Source organism: Thamnophis elegans, chromosome 8 (assembly GCF_009769535.1).
Source record: "Thamnophis elegans isolate rThaEle1 chromosome 8, rThaEle1.pri, whole genome shotgun sequence".
NCBI classification, from domain to species: Eukaryota; Metazoa; Chordata; class Lepidosauria; order Squamata; family Colubridae; genus Thamnophis; species Thamnophis elegans.
This window is the reverse complement of record NC_045548.1, coordinates 42,308,782-42,328,513: the sequence shown is the minus strand read 5'-3', so window position 1 is coordinate 42,328,513 and position 19,732 is coordinate 42,308,782. Positions and strand designations below refer to the sequence as shown.

Below are 19,732 nucleotides of genomic sequence, written 5' to 3'. Positions count from 1 at the left end.
AGAAGGCCCTCCTCCGGGTAGTCGCCAGTCGACACTGGCCGGCTGATGGAATTCGGAGGAGGCCTAGTCTGTGGGATCTAATTGGTCTAGTGGAGGTAATTGGCAGTAGGCGGTCTCTCAAGTACCCAGATCCAATACCATGAAGGGCTTTGTAGGTGACAACTAACATCTTGAAGCGTACCCAGAGATCAACAGGCAGCCAGTGCAGCTCGCGGAGGATAGGTGTTACGTGGGTGAACCGAGGCGCACCCATGATCGCTCGTGCGGCTGCATTCTGGACAAGCTGAAGTCGCCGAATACTCTTCAAGGGCAGCCCCATGTAGAGCACGTTGCAGTACTCCAGTCTGGAGGTCACAAGGGCACGAGTGACTGTTGTGAGAGCCTCCCGGTTCAGGTAGGGACGCAACTGATGCACCAGGCAAACCTGGGCAAATGCCCCCCTGGTCACAGCTGATAAATGGTGTTCAAAAGTCAGCTGAGGGTCCAGGAGGACTCCCAAGTTGTGGACCCTATCTGAGGGGTGTACTATTTGACCCCCCAGCCTGAGAGGTGGAACACTTGGCCAATTAGTAGGAGGGAAGCACAGCAGCCACTCGGTCTTATCTGGATTGAGTACAAGCTTGTTAACCCCCATCCAGTCCCTAACAGCCTTGAGGCCCTGGCACATCACGTCCATCGCTTCATTGAGTTGGCACGGGGCGGACAGATACAGCTGTGTATCGTTCGCATACTGGTGGTATTTTATCCCGTGCTGTCGAATGATCTCACCCAGCGGTTTCATGTAGATATTAAAGAGGAGGGGGGACAGGACCGAACCCTGCGGCACCCCATACGTTAGGGGCCTAGGGGTTGATCTCTGCCCTCCGACCAACACCGACTGCGACCTGTCCGAGAGGTAAGAGGAGAACCACCGTAAGACAGTGCCTCCCACCCCCACCTCCCGCAGTCATCGCAGAAGGATACCATGGTCGATGGTATCGAAAGCCGCAGAGAGGTCAAGGAGTACCAGGATGGAGGCATGACCTCCATCCCTGGCTCTCCAGAGATCATCGATCAATGCGACCAAAGCAGTTTCCATGCTGTAGCCAGGCCTGAAACCCGACTGGAAGGGATCTAGATAACTGGTTTCCTCCAAGGACCGCTGGAGCTGAAAGGCCACCACCTTCTCAACAACCTTCCCCACAAAGGGGAGGTTGGAGAGTGGACGATAGTTGTTTAAGACGGCTGGATCCAAAGATGGTTTCTTCAGAAGGGGTCTCACCGCCGCCGCCTTTAATGCGGGGGGAAAGACCCCCTCCCGAAGGGAGGCAGCAACAACTGCCTGGATCCAGCCCCGTGTCACCTCCCTGCTGTTAACAACCAGCCAGGAGGGGCACAGGTCCAGTACACATGTGGAGGCACTTACAGCTCTCATGGCCTTGTCCACATCCTCAGGGGTAACAGCCTGAAAATCAATCCAGTGATGTCCTACCAAATTATCCCTTGGTGCCTCAGCTGGTTCTGCAGGATTGGAGTCCAGGTCCGCCCGAAGCCGAGCAACTTTATCCGCGAGGAATTGGACGTAGTCCTAAGCTCTGCCTTGCAAAGGATCGCTCGTATCCCTCCTATTTAGGAGGGAACGGGTTATCCTGAACAAGGCGGCTGGGCGCGACTCAGCGGAAGCAATCAGAGAGGCAATGTATGTTCTTTTTGTCATCCTAATTGCCCGGATGTAAACTCTGATGCTGGTTGTTAAAAGTGCTCGGTCTGACTCGGACTTACTGGATCTCCATCGATGCTCTAGGCATCTCTTTCGGCGCTTCATCTCCCGGAGTTCCTCAGTAAACCAAGGGGCCCTCCTGGATCCACTGCCTCGGATCAGCCATAAAGGCGCAATCCGGTTAAGAGCCCCTGTCGCTGCTGAATTCCAGGCAGCAACCAGAGTCTCCACCAGACTGCGGGCGAGAATATCAGGAATAACCCCAAGCTCCGTCTGGAAGCCCGACGGGTCCATAAGTCGCCTGGGGTGGAACCACCTGGTCGGTTCCTCCTCCCTACAGTGGGGGTTTGGTCTCTGAAAGTCAAGCCTCAGTAGGTAGTGGTCCGACCATGACAGGGGTAAGATCTCACTACCCCTCAGACCAAGGTCACAACTCCACTGCTCTGAGAGAAATACGAGGTCGAGCATGTGACCCGCCGAGTGAGTTGGGCCCTCGATTACTTGGGTCAAGCCCATGGCTGTCATGGAAGCCATGAACTCCTGCGCTCCATCAGAGTGAGCGCCGATAGAAGGCAGGTTGAAATCCCCCAGAACCATAAGCCTGGGAATCTCAACTGCCAACTCGGCTACTGACTCGAGGAGCGAGGGGAGGGCTGCCGCAACGCTGTTGGGAGGCAGGTACATTAACAGCAGACCCACTTGACCCTTGAGGTCCAACTTCACCAGCAAGGTCTCACACCCGGCAAGCTCCAGAGCAGGGATCCTATGAGGTACTAGGGACTCTCGGATAACAATAGCCACACCTCCACCCCTTCCCTGGGCTCGCGGCTGATGTAGCAGCTGAAAACCCTCTGGGCACATCTCTACGAGGGGTACTCCTCCCTCCGGGCCCAGCCAGGTTTCAGTAATACATGCCAGGTCTGCCCTCTCGTCTAAGCTTAAGTCCCGGACGAGGGGAGCCTTGTGAACCACAGACCTGGCATTTAGCGACAGCAGCCTGAGACCAGGGTCCTGATTACTCGCGCCATCTGGTCTTGGAGTGGGACTCATAGGGCCGGAAGGAGGGATCTCTGTAACGTAGCGAGCCCTCCTTCCCCGGTAATGGCCAGCCCTAAAGTCCCCGCCATATCTGCCCCTCCCTGTTAAGACCGTAACGCTCCGGCCCACTCCCGTGTCCGTAGTCCCTCCAACCACCCCTATGGCCCCTGCGTTCCCTGACAGGCCCTTCGAATCAGCCATCCTCTCACACGAACACAGCCACTCATCCATGCATTCCCCACAGAGGTTAGTTAAAACACAAAAAATACAACAATAATGAGGTTTAAAAGGTGGGTACAGTCATCAATCAAACATACCAGTCACACCACATTCCTAAAAAAAAATTTTTTGCGCACTGTGCAAGCGAGAAAAAAAACTTGGTGTTCTTAATCTTCTCCTTTGCGGAGTCCAGTAAAAGGGCAAGGCCCAAAAGTTTGAAATGGCTGGAGAGTTAATGTCAATTGGGGGGAGGTGCTGAGCAGGCCCCCTGCCCATGTCCAGATTGTCCCCTGCCTTCTCTTTCTGCATAGATTGAGGCGCAGGATAGTATATAGGATAATATCTGGGATTCTCAGCAAAGCCAGAGGTGGATTCAAGTATCCCAGTTCACTCCAGAATATTAGTCCTGAAGGCAAAGGCAGGGGTGGAGACGGTCGGAAGGCGAGAACAGTCAGGCGTCTAAAAGGGGGGCTCCTAAAACAACCACGGGTAGCAGCGGCAACAGCAACAGGGGCCAAGAGGCAAGCCATGATAGTCAAGGAGTTGCGATGGAAGGGAGGGGGCTGCAAGTGCAGCGTTGGAACTGCCGCCAGCTGGAAAACCACCATCCACAGGAGGAGGGGGGGCTGCACGCCACCAGCGGCTTCGCAGCACAGGAGCACAGATATCAAAAATGCTAAGAGTGGCCAGTAAAGTGCTCCAACCGGAATGGAGGAGGGGGGGCTAGAGAGACTCTGGCAGCCGAGGAATAAACCAGCTGCCTTGCCTCATCTAGCGTCGTTCGGAACACCCACCTCCTTCGATGTTAGAACAGGTCTCCAAGGGACAGGCAAATACCGGGGTTCCTCCAGTCAGCAAGAAAATAGGGCTAACGCTGCAAAAAGTCAATTCGAGGTTGTCTGTAGGTGATTCACGCCGAAGGCTAGAATGCCAGAACGGAGCCCTCAGTGCAGCGCCGCCATTTCCCTCCAGCCTTACAGCGTCTTGAGGAACACTCTGACTCCAGCAGCCGGTACAGCAGCACCGGCAGGAAACTCCTGGACTCCTGGACGTCTGGTCACAGCGTTTCCCAAGCCACGCTAGCGTCGGCAGCTTCCCCCGGGCAGCATCGAGAGCATCGGCAACCTCCGCCTCAGCCCCAGCGGTATCGATATCTTTCACGTCTTCCGTGCCTAGCAGCTCTGGGGAGACAAGTCTCACCAATACGCTGCTCAAGTTTGAACACCCCTGGGGTTTTTTTCTAAAGGGTTAGGGGTGCAAGGGTCTTGTAACTTGACAGCTTTAAGACTTGCATGCTTCAAATGTCAGAGTTCTGAGCCAACATTTTGGTTGCTAAGCAAGAGCGTTGTTTCACCACATTTTACAAGTTGGCCACACCCACCCAGTCACATGAATGCCAAGCTACTCCCACTCAGTCACATAGCTGGCAAGCCATTCCCACAAAGCAGGTCACATGTAAAGAAGAGGTTCTAAAAAAATTTGAAACCCACCACTGGTCCAATCGCACTTGGCCAATAAAGAATTCTATTCTATTCTATTCTAACCCTAATCTTTGTTTTAGTTCTCTACATTTTAATGCATTGGAACAGACTGATGGCCTTCCAGTGCTGGAATAAGATTCTTGTCAGCTTCTAATGTGGAATGGTGGGAGGGGAAGACAGTGACCCTTGAACTGACCTGAATGCTGCCACCTTCCCTACCCCCCAATGGATTTTTTTACATTTGTATTGGTATGGTCCTCCCACTTGCCTGGACTCATATTTCTGATTGAATGATATTTTTGTATTCTATTTAGCATTGAACAAGAATAGGATGTCCCTGCCAGATAAAATGATTCAGAAGGATTATCAGAAGGATTTTCTCAACTGAGATTTTTTTTTAATAGAAAAGAGCTAATACTCTGATATACCTTGCTGCTCACACTGATGGCTTTTTGGCACCTCTCCTCCCAAGCATATCTGTATTTTTTTCCGCCTCAGATTGAGTTGAAGCATCCTCTGGATGCATTCATGGCATTTACTACCCTGTTACCCTGAAAATAAGATCTCCCCAGATAATAAGCCCAATCGGAGTTTTGAGTCCATGCACTAAAATAAACCCTCCCCAAAAAATAAGGTCTCTCCAAAAATATTGCAACACAGCAGCAGCCATGAGGTGACCATGCTTGCTGCCTCCTGCACCCCAAAAATAATAAGACCTCCCTGAAAATAAGGCCAAGTGCTTATTTTGTGAGTCAAAAGAAAATAAGACCCTGTCTCATTTTCAGGGAAACACGGTAAGTTTTACGACTTTTAGCAAATTTTAGTAATTTTAGTACTTTTAAAGATTTTGCAATCCATGTCCTTTTTATGTTTGGAACATGATACTTTACTCACATGGAAAGGTAATTCATTGGAACACCTATATATGTGTGAGCCAGGTGTTTGTGACAGTTCTCCGGTCTCGATAGTAGCAAGGAGAGCTAATTCTGTGGATTTAAGGCATTTAGGAGATTTTTCTAGGGAGACCTATCCCTGAAAGAGAAGAGACAGTTCCAGAAAATGGAGTTATTGTGAGGAATGGAAACTGATTATACAGTTGTCTGTAAGCTGCTTTTCTATTCATTTCTAAATGCTGCAGAAAACATGCTAGATTTCCAGATTCCAGGTGCTTCCCACATATGTGTCTGCATTCTGAAGTGCGATTTTGAAGCGGCATCTCCAAAAACTGTTTGAGCTTTGTAAGATTCATGAAGCTTTATTTAGAAAACATCATAAATATATGATCATTGCAAATGAAACACTTTATGTTGATGGAAATACACATGCACAGTTTCAATTTGTCTGAATGCAGCGGGAACAGTAAATAATTTCTGCTCTTGAAGGATTGGATTATATCGAGGTTTGTGCCACTGAAATGAACAGATGGAGGACATGACCCTTTTTGAAAAAAAGCCATGCAGTTCATACAATTGAGGTTGAATAGCCTCTGTGCTGAACAGAATCAGACTGCCAGTTTTTCCCATATAAATCATAGAAAATCAATAAAGCAATACTGATTTACCCCTCCTAAGGAATGATTTGTTTTGCTTACCCTACTCTAGGGACAAATAAATGTGCTACTGCAGCATACTAACACAAAATAGGACAGGAAATGAAGGTGATAGTTCAATACTGAATCTCTTTCCCAGTGTTTTAGTTCTTCCAACATTTAATTAGAATAAATGTATAACATGCATCAACAGAAATATTGTATTGATGGAAGTAAGGTTATAGTATACAAAGTGTATTTTTGCATAATATATAAGATGTACAATCTAGTTCTAAATATGAGTATATGATCTCTTCCACACTCACATTAGCTGCCATTCAAATATATTGTTGTACAGTCAGTCACCCAGAGTCATTGGGTATGAGATGGTTGGCAAATAAATTTAACAAACAAACAAACAAATCTTGGATTCAGTGCTGGTCTTTTTTTTTTTTAAGCTCCCTGGTATATGAGACACTTTACGATATTTTCCAGGTGCAGACTGGAAAGTCAAATGGAGTTTTTGCAATTGCCATTTCCATCTTAGACATGTTGTTTTAGTCATTACAATTTTTAGGATTTATTTTTAATTATTTAATTTTTATGCCACTTATATTATTTTACAGATAACTCAAGGCAGCATTTATTCATCTTCATTTGTCCAGACAGGATGGTACACACTGGGTTTTATTAAAATTGCTAAAATTAAGTTGTTTTAAATCATCCTGAGATCTGAGTGGCAATATGACACTGGTAGTGGAAGGAACACTGATGGTGGTGAAGGGAACATTGTGGTACAAACAGCTTTCATCTTTATGAACTGCTCAGCTTTTTCATTACAGTCAGGAAAAGAAGCCAAAGCTATAATAGAGTGACATTTCACTCTATGCGTTTGCCTGAAAAATAAATGGACTGTTTAGATCAACGTTTCTCAAACTTGGCAACTGTAAGATGTGTGGACTTTAATTCACAGAATTCTAGGCCAGCACAACACTGGTTTAGATTATGCTGTCTGTCACCTCTGTTCTGCTCAGTTTTGGGAGAAGGTTTCTGCTGATGAAAAGAGAAACTTTTGAATTGCTCCACCACCAATTGGATTGGAAAGGAGGTGGAGCATAGTTTCCAGTAAAGTTTAGAACTCTTTTAACAGCTGTTGCCACTGGAAGCCCAGAAGCCCCTGTTCCTTTTTTCCCCAACTTTATTAATCTGGGGTGGGGGTGGGGAGATATGGAGATAGGAAAAGCATGTGATGCTTGGTGGAATTATAAAAGTTCACAAGACCAGAAGGAGAGAGGGAGGTTAGAGTGGAATATAGGTAGTCCTCAGTTTAGGACCTTGGTGACTGTGCAGGTAGTTCTCTAGCTCCACCTCAGTCACATGACTATACTTCAGGCACTTGGCAACGAGGCCTCATTTATGACCATTTGCAGAGTCCTGCAGTCATATGATCATGTTTTATGATGGTTTTGCTGAAACCTGGCACTTGCTTTCAATTTTCAGCAAAACTGAACCCACAGTAAACCATTGATTTCCTTAAGGTACATGGATTTCCAATCCATGTTAATTACTTAACAACTGCTTTGAAAAAAAAACATAAAATCAGATCAGTCACATGATCAACCAGGTTTATGACTGTTGTGAGTTACCACCATGATGAGCAGGCTTCATTACACTCATAATATGTAATTATTTAAAGTGTTAATACCACTTTATAATGCCTTGGTAAGGCCACACTTGGAGTACTGCATCCAGTTTTGGTCTCCACGATGTAAAAAAAGATGTGGAGACTCTAGAAAGAGTGCAGAGAAGAGCAACAGGATAATTAGGGGACTAGCGGCTAAAATATTTGAAGAACGGTTGTTGGAATTGAGTATGTCTAATCTGATTAAAAGAAGGACTAGAGATGATATTATAGCAGTGTTCCAATATCTCAGGGGTTGCCACAAAGAAGAGGGAGTCAAACTATTCTCCAAAGGACCTGAGGATAGAACAAGAAGCAATGGGTGGAAACTAATCAAGGAGAGAAGCAACTTAGAACTGAGGAGAAATTTCCTGACAGTTAGAACAATTAATCAGTGGAACAATTTGCCTCTAGAAATTGTGAATGTTCCAATAGTGATAATTTTTAAGAAGATGTTGGATAACCATTTGTCTGAAGTGATGTAGGGTTTCCTGCCTAAACAAGGGGTTGGAGTAGAAGACTTTCAGGGTCCCTTCGAATTCTGTTATTCTATTCTATAATCAAGGACTATCTGTAGTTAAGAACCATCTGATCAGTTGCCCAGCTTATTTTCTCATGGAGAGGGAGGAACTGCATTGTGGGGATTTTTCTGCATTTTTATCTTTTGATGGCTTTGTTCCACAATTCTCCTGAGGAAGGACATCCAGAATCCTCAGCAACTTCTGTATTTCTTACATTTTGTGTGGTGCAAAGAATAATAAAATATTTTTAAAATCCTTAGAATGGCTACATGTCAAGCAAGTATATCAATGTTATTTTGAATTTTATTCCCAGAAGGTAATAGAGTAGAAGACAAGCAACATGCAGCAGTGAAGATCCAGGTAAAGAATGGAGGCAAGAGTGCTGAAATCTAATATCTGGTGAGGCTAATTGAAGGAGAGACCAAACACAGACTTTCAGACAAGGCTTCTTGCTACAGTCAAACAATAATTTGGGCATAATGTTATGTATTGACTGTTATTATGGTTCATTGCACAGTCAGCCAGATGTTCAACTGGATTTGGTATTTTTGTTGGCCTATAGAGTCTTTCCCAAACACTTGGGACAGGCAGATGTGGATATTTGATGGTCTTACAGATATCCTACCTGTTCCGAGTAATGCCGCCTTTTTCAATTGACTGATGCTGAATTTTATCCATGCCAATGGGGTTCAAGTGGTGCTCCAAGCACCTGCTACTACTCTACTTTCATTTGCCACAGTCATTCTATTTCTATTTGCAGGTCTTTATATTTTATTAGCTTCTCCAGTTCTTTCTTTTCTTCTGTCTCCAGAAGATGCCACATCTATTATCCAGCCTCTTTTTTTGTCTTTCTTATCAACAATTATTATGTCTGGGTGTTAATTATTATAACATTTGTTATTATTTCAATTTTTATCCTACCTTTTTGTCCAGAATGAAGAAATATATTTCCTATTGGTTATTTTAAGGTTATGTTATTGTTATCAGGATAAGTAGAAGATAAATCAAGAAAAACGTATCATTGGACAATCTGCAATAGATCCAAAGGGTGATTAATTGCCATTGTTCCAACAAAACCAATCAATAAAATGTTTTCTAAATTAGGGAAGTCATGACTCATTGCTGTGTATATGACTGTGATATGATCAGTTTAGGTTTCCATAGTGCGGTCATATGCAAAATAATGAATAAAATAACATTGCTTCACCTCTTGACACACTGTTTTGCATTATTTTCATCTTAAGTTTCCATTTTTAAATAGGCTTATGTGAAGGATGGAAGAAAAAACACACAAACTAAGGTCTGCATATCACTGGGCTCTTGACATGAGTCATCCTTACTTTACCATGTTTGGCTATGTTGATATTCAACATTGTACATTTTTACTTCACTTAAGGCTTTAATCATTTCATTTTCCTCCTGTTTGTTATTTGATTATTTGTTTAGGGGAGGAATTTGGCACTGTACTTTTTACTTTTTCTAAATCATTCTTTAGGGATGCTGTGGCTCAGTGGCTAAGATGCTGAGCTTGATGATCAGAAGGGTTGGCAGTTCAGCAGTTCAAATCCCTAGTGCCGCATAATGGATTGAACTCCCATTACTTGTCCAAGCTTCTGCCAACTTACCGTGTTTCCCTGAAAATAAGACAGGGTCTTATTTTCTTTTGGACCCCCCCAATGTTGCTTAGGCCTTATTATCGGGGGTGGCAGCATAGCAGCGCAACAAAGCTGCCATGAGGTGACCACGCTCATAAGCAGCCACCCGGCAACCCCTTTTCTAGCCGGACAGAGCACCACTCACCGATCTAGTAATATCCCAAAAGTGCTAATCTGTGTGGCGCTCTGCCCAGCTGAAAAGGGAGGTTGCGCGAGCGCCTGTTTTGTCCCAGCTCATGTGCATCCCAGCCTCACCGTGCACTGTGCCAGCTCTCCCTGCAGGGCCAGGGCACTGCCACTGCTGCACTGCCACTGCTGCCGTCGTGCTCCGAGCATAACCGGCTTCCAAACTCCAGAGATCCACTGCTGAGTCTTCCGCTCTGGGACTACGCTCTATGGTTGTGGGCTTGCTGCGGGAAGACTCTCTGTCCCACCAGTGTCTTCCAACAGGGCCAGGGCATGATGAGGCTGGGAGGCACATGAGCTGGGGCCTCCTCCCTTATCAATTTAACTGTCAGCATCACCTGATACTGGTCTAATGTCATTTGGTTTTTATCTTATTTATTTGACATACTTTTTACATGAGTTATACATTAAGATGCATTTTAATTTGCTCAATATTAAAGGTTAGATAAAGGTTGCCCTAGCACATATGTGGTAGTTGTTCCCAACTCTACAGGGCATCATATCTGTTCAACGCTGAAGACCCAGTGCTGTCTGAAGACATCTCCGTGGTCATGTGGCCAGCATGACTAAATGCTGAAAGCACATGGAATGCTGTTACCTTCCCACCAAAGGTGGTTTCTATTTTTCTACTTGCATTTTTACATGCTTTTGAACTGCTAGGTTGGCAGAAACTGGAAAAAGTAACGGAGCTCACTCAGTTATACAGTACTAGGGATTCGAACCTCCAAACTGCCGACCTTTCTGATGAACAAGCTCAGCGTCTTAGCCACTGAGCCACCACATCTATAATTTGAAAATGCATCTCATACGAATAAAGAAAGTATAAAGCTCTGAAAAATGAACATATAAAAAGGGCATTCATTATTATTGTTGTTGTTGTTGTTGTTGTTGTTGTTGTTGTTGTTATACAATTGTATCACAGCAGCCAGTTGTTTTGCCAGATTTGGCATTGGTTACTAGTCGGGCCCCACCCAGGGGCCTAGGATGTCATAACGCATTTTCGTAATATGCGTGCAGATCCAAGCAGTGCGGCTTATTATTATTATTATACAATTGTATCACAGCGGCCAGTTGTTTCGCCGGATTTGGCATTGGTTACTAGTCGGGCCCCACCCAGGGGCCTAGGACGTCATAACGTATTTTCGTAATATGCGTGCAGATCCAAGCAGTGCAGCTTTTTGCATTTGACTGATGGTGATTTTGTCAATTTTTAACTATTTTAAATGTAATTCCAGTGCTTTTGGAATAGCACCCAGTGTGCCAATTACCACTGGAATTATCACTGCTGGTTTGCTCATTTTAATTGGGGCTGGACCTCAATAGTGAGGTCAACAGCCCCAGGCCTGCCGGAACAGCCAGGTTTTTACAGCTTTCCTGAAGGCCATGAGAGTGGGTATGGTCCGGATCTCTGGGGGTAGCTGATTCCAAAGAGTCGGAGCAGCCACAGAGAAGGCTCTCCTCTGGGGGCCCGCCAGCCGACACTGTCTGGCTGACGGCATCTGAAGGAGGCCCAATCTGTGGGGTCTTACTGGCCGCTGGGAGGTATGTGGCAGTAGGCGGTCTCGAAGGTACGCTGGCCCTAAGCCATGTAGGGCTTTAAAGGTAATAACCAACACTTATATCGAAATGTGGGACCAGTTCATACTGGTGAAGATGATCCTTCAATAACTTGGTCTTAAAATAGTTTTAAAATCTGAGTACTTTTAATTTGTTTTGAAAATGCACTGCCAGTGTTATTGATTCAAGTTTATTTTTAAGGGAAGGTACAGTGAATGGTGGCTGTAAGTGTGTGATTAACCCCTTTTCTCTTTTTATACCATCTGAACTTTTTACCCCAATTCTTTGATACCACTGCTTGTCTTCAGGCTATCAGTGAGGACCTACAACACTAGTTGAAGTTTCCAGACATTTTCAAAGGTGGCCCACATAAAGCACGTTATAATACTCCAGCACAGAAACAATAATGGCAAAATTGTCTTCTTCATACAGAACAGGGAATCTAGTGCCAGATTCATAATCATACAGGTTACATTTTAGCTATTTCCCCCTTCTCTAATGCAAAACTATCTCCAAATCCTCATTCAAAAGTCCCATACTGTCCCTGACATGAATAAGGGGAAAGAAAGGTGGAGTGCTCATAAAAAGTGCATTCTGTGAAAAGAGAATATACTTTTCATCCATCACATTGTTGGATGCTTGTCCTAGATACTGTATATATAGAATGAAAACAAGCTTTTGTTCTTTTGGGGAAAGAATATGTTTTGCATTGGTACAGAATTTATTGTTTTGCTAAACTTAGGTATGTATCTGGTCAAGTGAATTAATAATTAGCTTTCCCCATAAAACATCACCATATCTTCTCATACTTTGAAACTATCTCACTTACCTTATAGCTGTTGTAAAAGATGCTCTCTGTGTATTACCTTTAATTTGTGATTGTAAGGTAAGACAAAAGGCCAACAAATAAAGAGTTTGTAACTGTCAGTCAGTCAGTCTATCCATCCACCTATCCATCATTTATTCAGTATCAAAAGCATAGCGAGCAGCAGAGAGTTGCAAGAGAAAATTTCTTCATTCTGTAAAACAAACTCTTAAAAAATTAGCTATAGTTCTAGAGATACTATAGGAATTGGAGCATCATAGTTAAAAAGTTTAAAGGAATGCATTTGATCTTCTTTTACAGAGAGAAATGAACACTCATGGATTTATCCGTTGCCATGTATTTGAGCATCAACCTGCACAACAAACACCCAGCATAATTGCTGACCAAGTAGCCTCCCAAATTGTTTCCCTCTCTAAATCCCTTAAGGGTAAAAGAGCATTCAACTACCATCAACAAAGCGCTCTCAGCTTTTTGACAGTTGGCTCTAAAACACTCTAAATTCACCCATCATTTTTCTGTGGACAAAATCAACACAGCCATCAGCAGTCTGAAGTACCCAAAGAACCAGATTTTGATGGCATCTACTCTGAATTTATAATTCATTCTGGGAGAGTAACAAGGAATTGGCTCTGCAAATTCTTTTCAAACATACTTTCTAGCAGATCTCTCCAACGGAATTCAAAAAAGCCAAAGTAATATCACTTTTGAAACCTGGCAAACCACAAGACAGAGTAGAAAGCTATCACCCCATTGTCCTTCAGAGTTCTTGTTACAAATTTCTGGAAAAACGTATCAAAACAGAATTTGAACCATAATAGACACATTTCTGCCTGTGGAACAAGCTGGCTTTTGTCATAATCGCAGTTGTGTTGATCAGGTGCTGAACCTAACAGGACATACTGAGGCTGGCTTCCAGCGAGGCTTAAAAACCACAGCTATGTTCATCGACCTTACTGAAGCCTACGATACTGTACGGAAGAAGGGTCTGTTTTACAAACTGAGTCACATCATCCTGTGTAAAATCCTCTATTATCTAATAAACAATTCCTTCTTACTTTTGTTCCCATCAGTGCACTTAATATGCAGACTCACGGTATAATTTAGAATTTATGTAGATGATGGCATCTTAAAAATAAGGTACATTAAATATGTAGTATGCACTGTCCTTCTGATTTCTGTTTATATATTAAAAGCCTCCAGCAGTTTGTTCCTGAGCAGGAGGGGGGGGAACAGTAACCAAAAAACCCTACTTTCAGAATGAGAATTGGCAAACTACTGAGGATTATATATAACTAATATAAAAGTAAAGAACAAAATTGGGTATCTGAGATTGTGGCATTATTTCTTTTTTGTTCTCAAACTTTCTTTGGCATAAGATTTCTGTGACTTAAACTGCAAAGGATTTACATTGGCCCGGTTCGGCTGAACCATTAGTAGCGATGGCGGGAGGCTCCATCCACCTGCCTGAATGCTTCTGTGCATACTCAGAAGCATAGTGCATGCGAGCGAGTGTGCGAGCACGAGCGAACCAGTAGTAAACCAGTTACAGTAGCAACCCACTACTGGTTTACATTATATTAATACAGAAATAAAATAAAATGATAAAGGCCAACTTCTGGAATAAAAGCAAATATGTGGAAAGAGAAAAATGAGTTAAAGCTTTTATGGTCCAGGTGGAGCTTATCTCTTTATCCCAGCTTAGGATGGAGCTTGAAAACTTTCTCTTTGTTGTTGACTATACCATTTTATGTAGATTATAAATGGTTTATAACTATTAGCATTTATGTCGATTATATTCCACTAGAGCTATCTGCGAATATCTAACATATAAAATTTTAAAATAAATAATCTGCATAAATAAAACTCAAGTCACCCAACTAATTAAAATGATACAGCCAAGTATAAATTATCTTTCTTACATCCATTAGAAAAAGACTTATACAGAAGATGTTGAAATGAACAATATCAATCCCTTACCAGTTGCAGTATTAAACATATATAATATAATATACCTCAGATTTAATTCTTAGTATTATCTACTCTTTCAAGAAGTGCACAAATGATGATGCTCCACAATGGTTTTCTTTTTATTCCTTTCTCAGGACGATCATATATTCAGAGACAATCTGAAGTTTTCTTACTTGCCTCCTGTAGAGAAATGTGGTACTTTGTTCTTTGTGATGTACATCCTTTCAATGGACATCCTTTCAGCTTTCAATCTGAAGTTTGCTCTGCTACACTCATTTACATCAATCTACTCTTTGAGTCACACAAGCTGTTTCCATTTATGGAGACAGAGACAGGAGGGAAGGGAAGGAGAGATGATAGATTTAATATAGATATATATAGAGGGTGGAGGGAAAATAGATTGAGATACAAATAGATATGTAAAGAGATAGAAGAGAGACAGATAATAGATAGAGATAGATATGTAAAGATAGTGAGAGAGAGGGAGAGAGACAGAGGAGAGAGAGGGAAGAGGAAGAGAGGGATGGCGGGAGACGGAGACAGAGATTTTCTTATTGGTTGAGCACCTGAAGGCCAGATGGGGAATAATGAATAGAAACTAAACAAGGAGAGATTACAAGGAGAGATTCAACCTGGAAATAAGGAGAAATTTCCTGACAGTGAGAGCAATCAACTAATGGAACAGCTTCCCTTTGGAAGTTGTGGAAGATTTATCTCTGGAATCTTTCAAGAAGAGATTGGATTGCCATCTGTCAGAAATAGTGTAGGGTCTCCTGCTTAGGTGGACGGATTTCTTCCATCAACCGGTTCTCTGAACTGCTTGGAAAGTTAACAACCGGTTCTCCCGAAGAGGTGCGAACTGGCTGAATCCCACCACTGGGATGCATGCACATTTGTCTGTGTTTATTTGCATAAATCAAAAATGATTTGGAAAAAGTACTTTGTGCTTCACATATATTTTGGGATTATAGCTGAGTTAACATGCTAGGCCATTATGTTGAACTTATTAAGCAATAAAAAGCTCTCTGGTTCCAGATAGCCTACTAAGAAGAATGAGATGAAGATACGTTTAACAGATTAACAGAGTTGGAAGGGACCTTGCAGGTCATCTATTCCAACTCCCTGCCCAACTCCCTGCCCAAGCAGAAGACCCTACATCTGCCTCTACCTAGGATTGAACTCACGGCCTTCTGATTGTGAGGTGAGAGCTCCACCTCTATGCCACAGCAGCAGGTGTTTAAATATTTTCGCTTATTGATTAAGGATTCTCAGACACTCAGGCTCATTTTATCTACATTTTTTATTGTCCTACCATAACATTCAATTTTAATCATTTTAAATGTTGTTACATTTGTTTTTATTGCTTGCAGTAACCAATCAAAATTTAATTATCTTTCCTTAGTTCAATTCTTTTTACTGTCAGTTTGTACTGTGCTTTATTGCTTATTATTTTACCATTACACTGATATCAAAGCTTTTATTGAAATGTACTGGTTAGTTGCCAAAACAATAATTGCAATAATAATTACCACTATATTAATAACATGCCCTACGCCATCGTTTTAAAACTATGACTCGTTGCGTTCAGACATTGTACGAAGTTAAAATAAAAGAAACTGTATTATGGTAAAATATGAGCTATGATGGGCACCTTGTCACCCTACATTCACATGCAAGACTAATTTATGTGGCCCTTGGAGCTTCTTCTAACCATCTTGTAAAAATTGACAGTGAGACTTCTGATGAGTATTCATGACAAACCAGGTGTCCCTGCTTGAATGGGATACTGTCTACAGCAGAGATTATGGCTGAACCCAGGATATGGACTGGAGAAGTCTGCTAGGATCAAGGAGAGAAGGTAAAATAACCCACATGTATTCCTTACAGTGTTCCTCATGAATAGATTCCAAGAACAGAGGTTTTTGTAATGGGCTGAGTTGACAGGCTGAGAGCCAAGAATTCTATCTTAGAACAATTATTCAGTGGAACAACTTGCCTCCAGAAGTTGTGAATGCTCCAATACTGGAAGTTTTTAAGAAGAGATTGGATAACTATTTGTCTGAAATGGTATAGGGTTTCCTGCCTAAGCAGGGGGTTGGACTAGAAGACCCCCAAGGTCCCTTCCAATTCTTCTATTCTATTCTATTCTCTTTCTTCTTTGTAAAAAAAAGCATAACATATACATTTAAGGATGCAACAAACATATTTTAATAAACAACAAAAGGAGTTTTAAAGTGATGATTTTCAAAAGTTAAAAATGAATTAAAGGTCCAGATGAAATGAGAATTCATAATTAAATATATTAATCCTTCCTGTGGAAACTTGTGATTGTTTTGGTTGGCTGGAAAGATAACCTGATAAGAAGGGCCTTTGAATACTGGACAGAGGAAGAAACCAGAGGAAACTGAAGATTATTTAAAGAAGATTACCACTCAGTTTAGACATGTTAATACAAAATGGAACAAAATATTTTAACAGCAGATGCTTTTATGGGGCCTGGGACTCATGGATTGAGGAATTAATTTTCAAAATGTCTAACATCATAAATAGATAATGGACAATTATTGGTACAGAAGAAGAACAAATTATAGTGGATAAAACTGTATTCCATTTTATTTATTTATTTATTTATTAAAAGATTTTTATTAACAAACATGTAAAATACACACACACACAAATTAGACATACACCACGTTTATACAATACAGTGTGAACAGGAATTTCCTGTTTTTTATATTAGCAATTATCAATCGATATCGCCCACCTTATATTATTTCCCCTTCTATTGTATTTCATTTAGATTTTACCATTCTTAACCCTCTTATTTTACTCATAACTATTATTTTTGAGTGTTGTTATATTCTTTCATTGGTTTTTGTTTCTTTCCTCCATCCACCTATGCCATTTATCCCATATCTAGTAGAATTCTGATTCTTCCTTTCCCTGTATTTCTTTAGTTAGTTTATCCATTTCGGCACAGTCCATAATCTTTCTTATTATTTCATTTTCATTTGGGATTAATTTGTTTCTCCATGTCTGGGCAAAGGCAATCCTTGCTGCTGTAAGTATATGTAATATTAAATACTGGATTTCTTTTTTGTATTTCACCGACATAATTCCTAATAAAAAAAACTTCAGGTTTCCATTCTATTTTAACCCCTGTTATTGCCTCCAGCCAATTTTTGATCCTTTTCCAAAAAAAATTTGCCTCATCACAGGTCCACCATAAATGATAATATGCTCCATGTATTGATTCGCATTTCCAGAATTTTGGGGAGGTATTTGTTGAAATTTTAGCTAACCTTGATGGTGCCAGGTGCCATCTGTAAAACATTTTGCAGTGATTTTCCTTGTATGGGACTGATAGTGTCATTTTTAAATTTATTCCCCAAATTTTTTCCCATTTGTCTAATTCAATATTATAGCCAAAGTTCTGTGCCCATTTTATCATTTGTTATTTCACAATTTCCTCTTCCAATTTATACTTCAGGAGGAATTTATATATTCTCCCTATTATCTTTCTATCTAGGCTTTGAATAATTTTATCCAATTCATGTGGTTCTGTTTCGATGCCATATAATTTAGTATCTTTAGTTTTGATTTGGATAAGGTGACCAAATTTTCAGATTGGTAAAGCGGGACACCTTTGACCAGGGGGGGGGGGGGGGGGGCTTGATTAAAAATTTCATACAACACAAAAATAGTATTGTAATATTTTTTTATTTCAACATAACTACAATTTACAAATATAAATTGTAACTGTTGCCAAACATCAAAATTCTGATCACGTGACCATGAGGATGCTGCAATGGTCGCTGTGAAAATGGTCGATAAGTGTGAAAAATGGTCATCAGTCACTTTTTTCAATGCCATTGTAACTTTGGTCACTATACCACCTTTCTTGCCACAGTTCTTAAGTGAATAACTGCAGCTGATAAGTTAGTAACATAAGTGAATCTGGTTTCCCCATTTGACTTTGTCAAAAGGTGATTACATGACCCTAGGACACTGAAACCATCATAAATACTTATCTGTTGCCAAACATCAAAATTTTGATCGCGTGACCATGAGGATGCTGCAACAATTGCTAAGTGTGAAAATGGTCGCTAAGTGTGAAAAATGGTCATCAGTCACTTTTTTCAATGCCATTGTAACTTTGGTCACAAAGCCCATTATATCACCTTTCTTGCCACAGTTCTTAAGTGAATAACTGCAGCTGGTATTTTGTATTTTGGGTAGAATCTTTTTTTAAATAGTCTAAGACAATTTAAAAAAAGAATCCACACAGGATAAATTGAAGTAAAACATTTCAAACTATTCCACACAGAATAAATTGAAGTAAAACTATTTTTAAAAAATTCTATGCACAATATATTTCAAAGTATTTTGCATAGAATTTTTTAAAATGATTTCACTTCAATTTATTTTGGATAGAATCTTTTTTTAAATAGTCTAAGACAATTTAAAAAAAGAATCCACACAGAATAAAACTATTTAAAAAATCCTATGCACAATAAATAAAATATTATTTTAAAATACATTTAAAAAATAAAAGAAAAAAAACCCAGCTCACTTACCAGCATGCTTGCACTCCAAGTCAATCCAGAATGATGTAGATGTTAATACAAAGAACTGAGCAAATTAAAATGGTGAAATTAGTCAGGGAAATATTTTTCAAAGAAACTTTGCCACCATTTTTCCCACATGAGCCGACCTCCAACCTCCGTGCCCCTCCCCTCCGGAAAATCCAGGAAGGAACACTCGCGGCTTCTCTAGCCAAGTATTTCCTGGAGCTCTATGGTACTTGGTCATTTTTTCTTATAAAATGAAGTAAAAGGGGCGCAGGGGGGTCCGTTTTCTTGCTTTAATGTTTTAATATCTTCAATGAAAGTACTGAGACAGAGATAGAGGTTAATTAGATAGAGTGTCTTTTGTCTTGCCCCGGTTAGGATTTCTTAAGCAAATCCAACATGAAGCTTTCAACATGAAGCCAGAAAATCGGGACTTTTTAAAAACGCCCCGGGAAACAGGACAAATTGTTATAAATCGTGACTGTCCCGCCAAAATCGGGACATCTGGTCACCTTAGATTTGGAGGTAAGTTAGCCAGTCAACTTTCATGTTCTGATCTGCCAATTCTTCAATTGTTTTTAAATTTCCCTGTCTATCAATTAAGTCTCTGTATTTTAGGATTTTGTTCCAATCTGTAAAAATTGGGTGAGTCATCCTTTCTGTTGGTGATAGCCAATTTGGGATTTTCACATAGTGGATTTTTTTTTATTTTGAACCATTGTTGCAGTAAGGCTCTTCTGATTAAATGATTTTGAAAGTATTTGTGCATTTTATTTTTATTATCCCATAGAAATGTATGCCA

At 41.4% G+C, this 19,732-nt stretch overlaps 1 protein-coding gene across 1 annotated transcript in view; it reads right to left on the bottom strand.

Annotated features, from left to right (window-relative positions):
* Window positions 1–9,677, bottom strand: part of CLVS1 (clavesin 1) — a 72,004-nt gene extending 62,327 nt beyond the window's left edge. Inside the window, exons 1-2 of the mRNA XM_032222578.1 lie at window positions 9,089–9,677; window positions 5,332–5,469 (exon numbers count right to left, since the gene is read on the bottom strand). The gene's annotated coding sequence lies outside the window, so the exon portion shown is untranslated. The remainder of the gene's footprint in view (window positions 1–5,331; window positions 5,470–9,088) is intronic.
* Window positions 9,678–19,732: the final 10,055 nt, after the last annotated feature.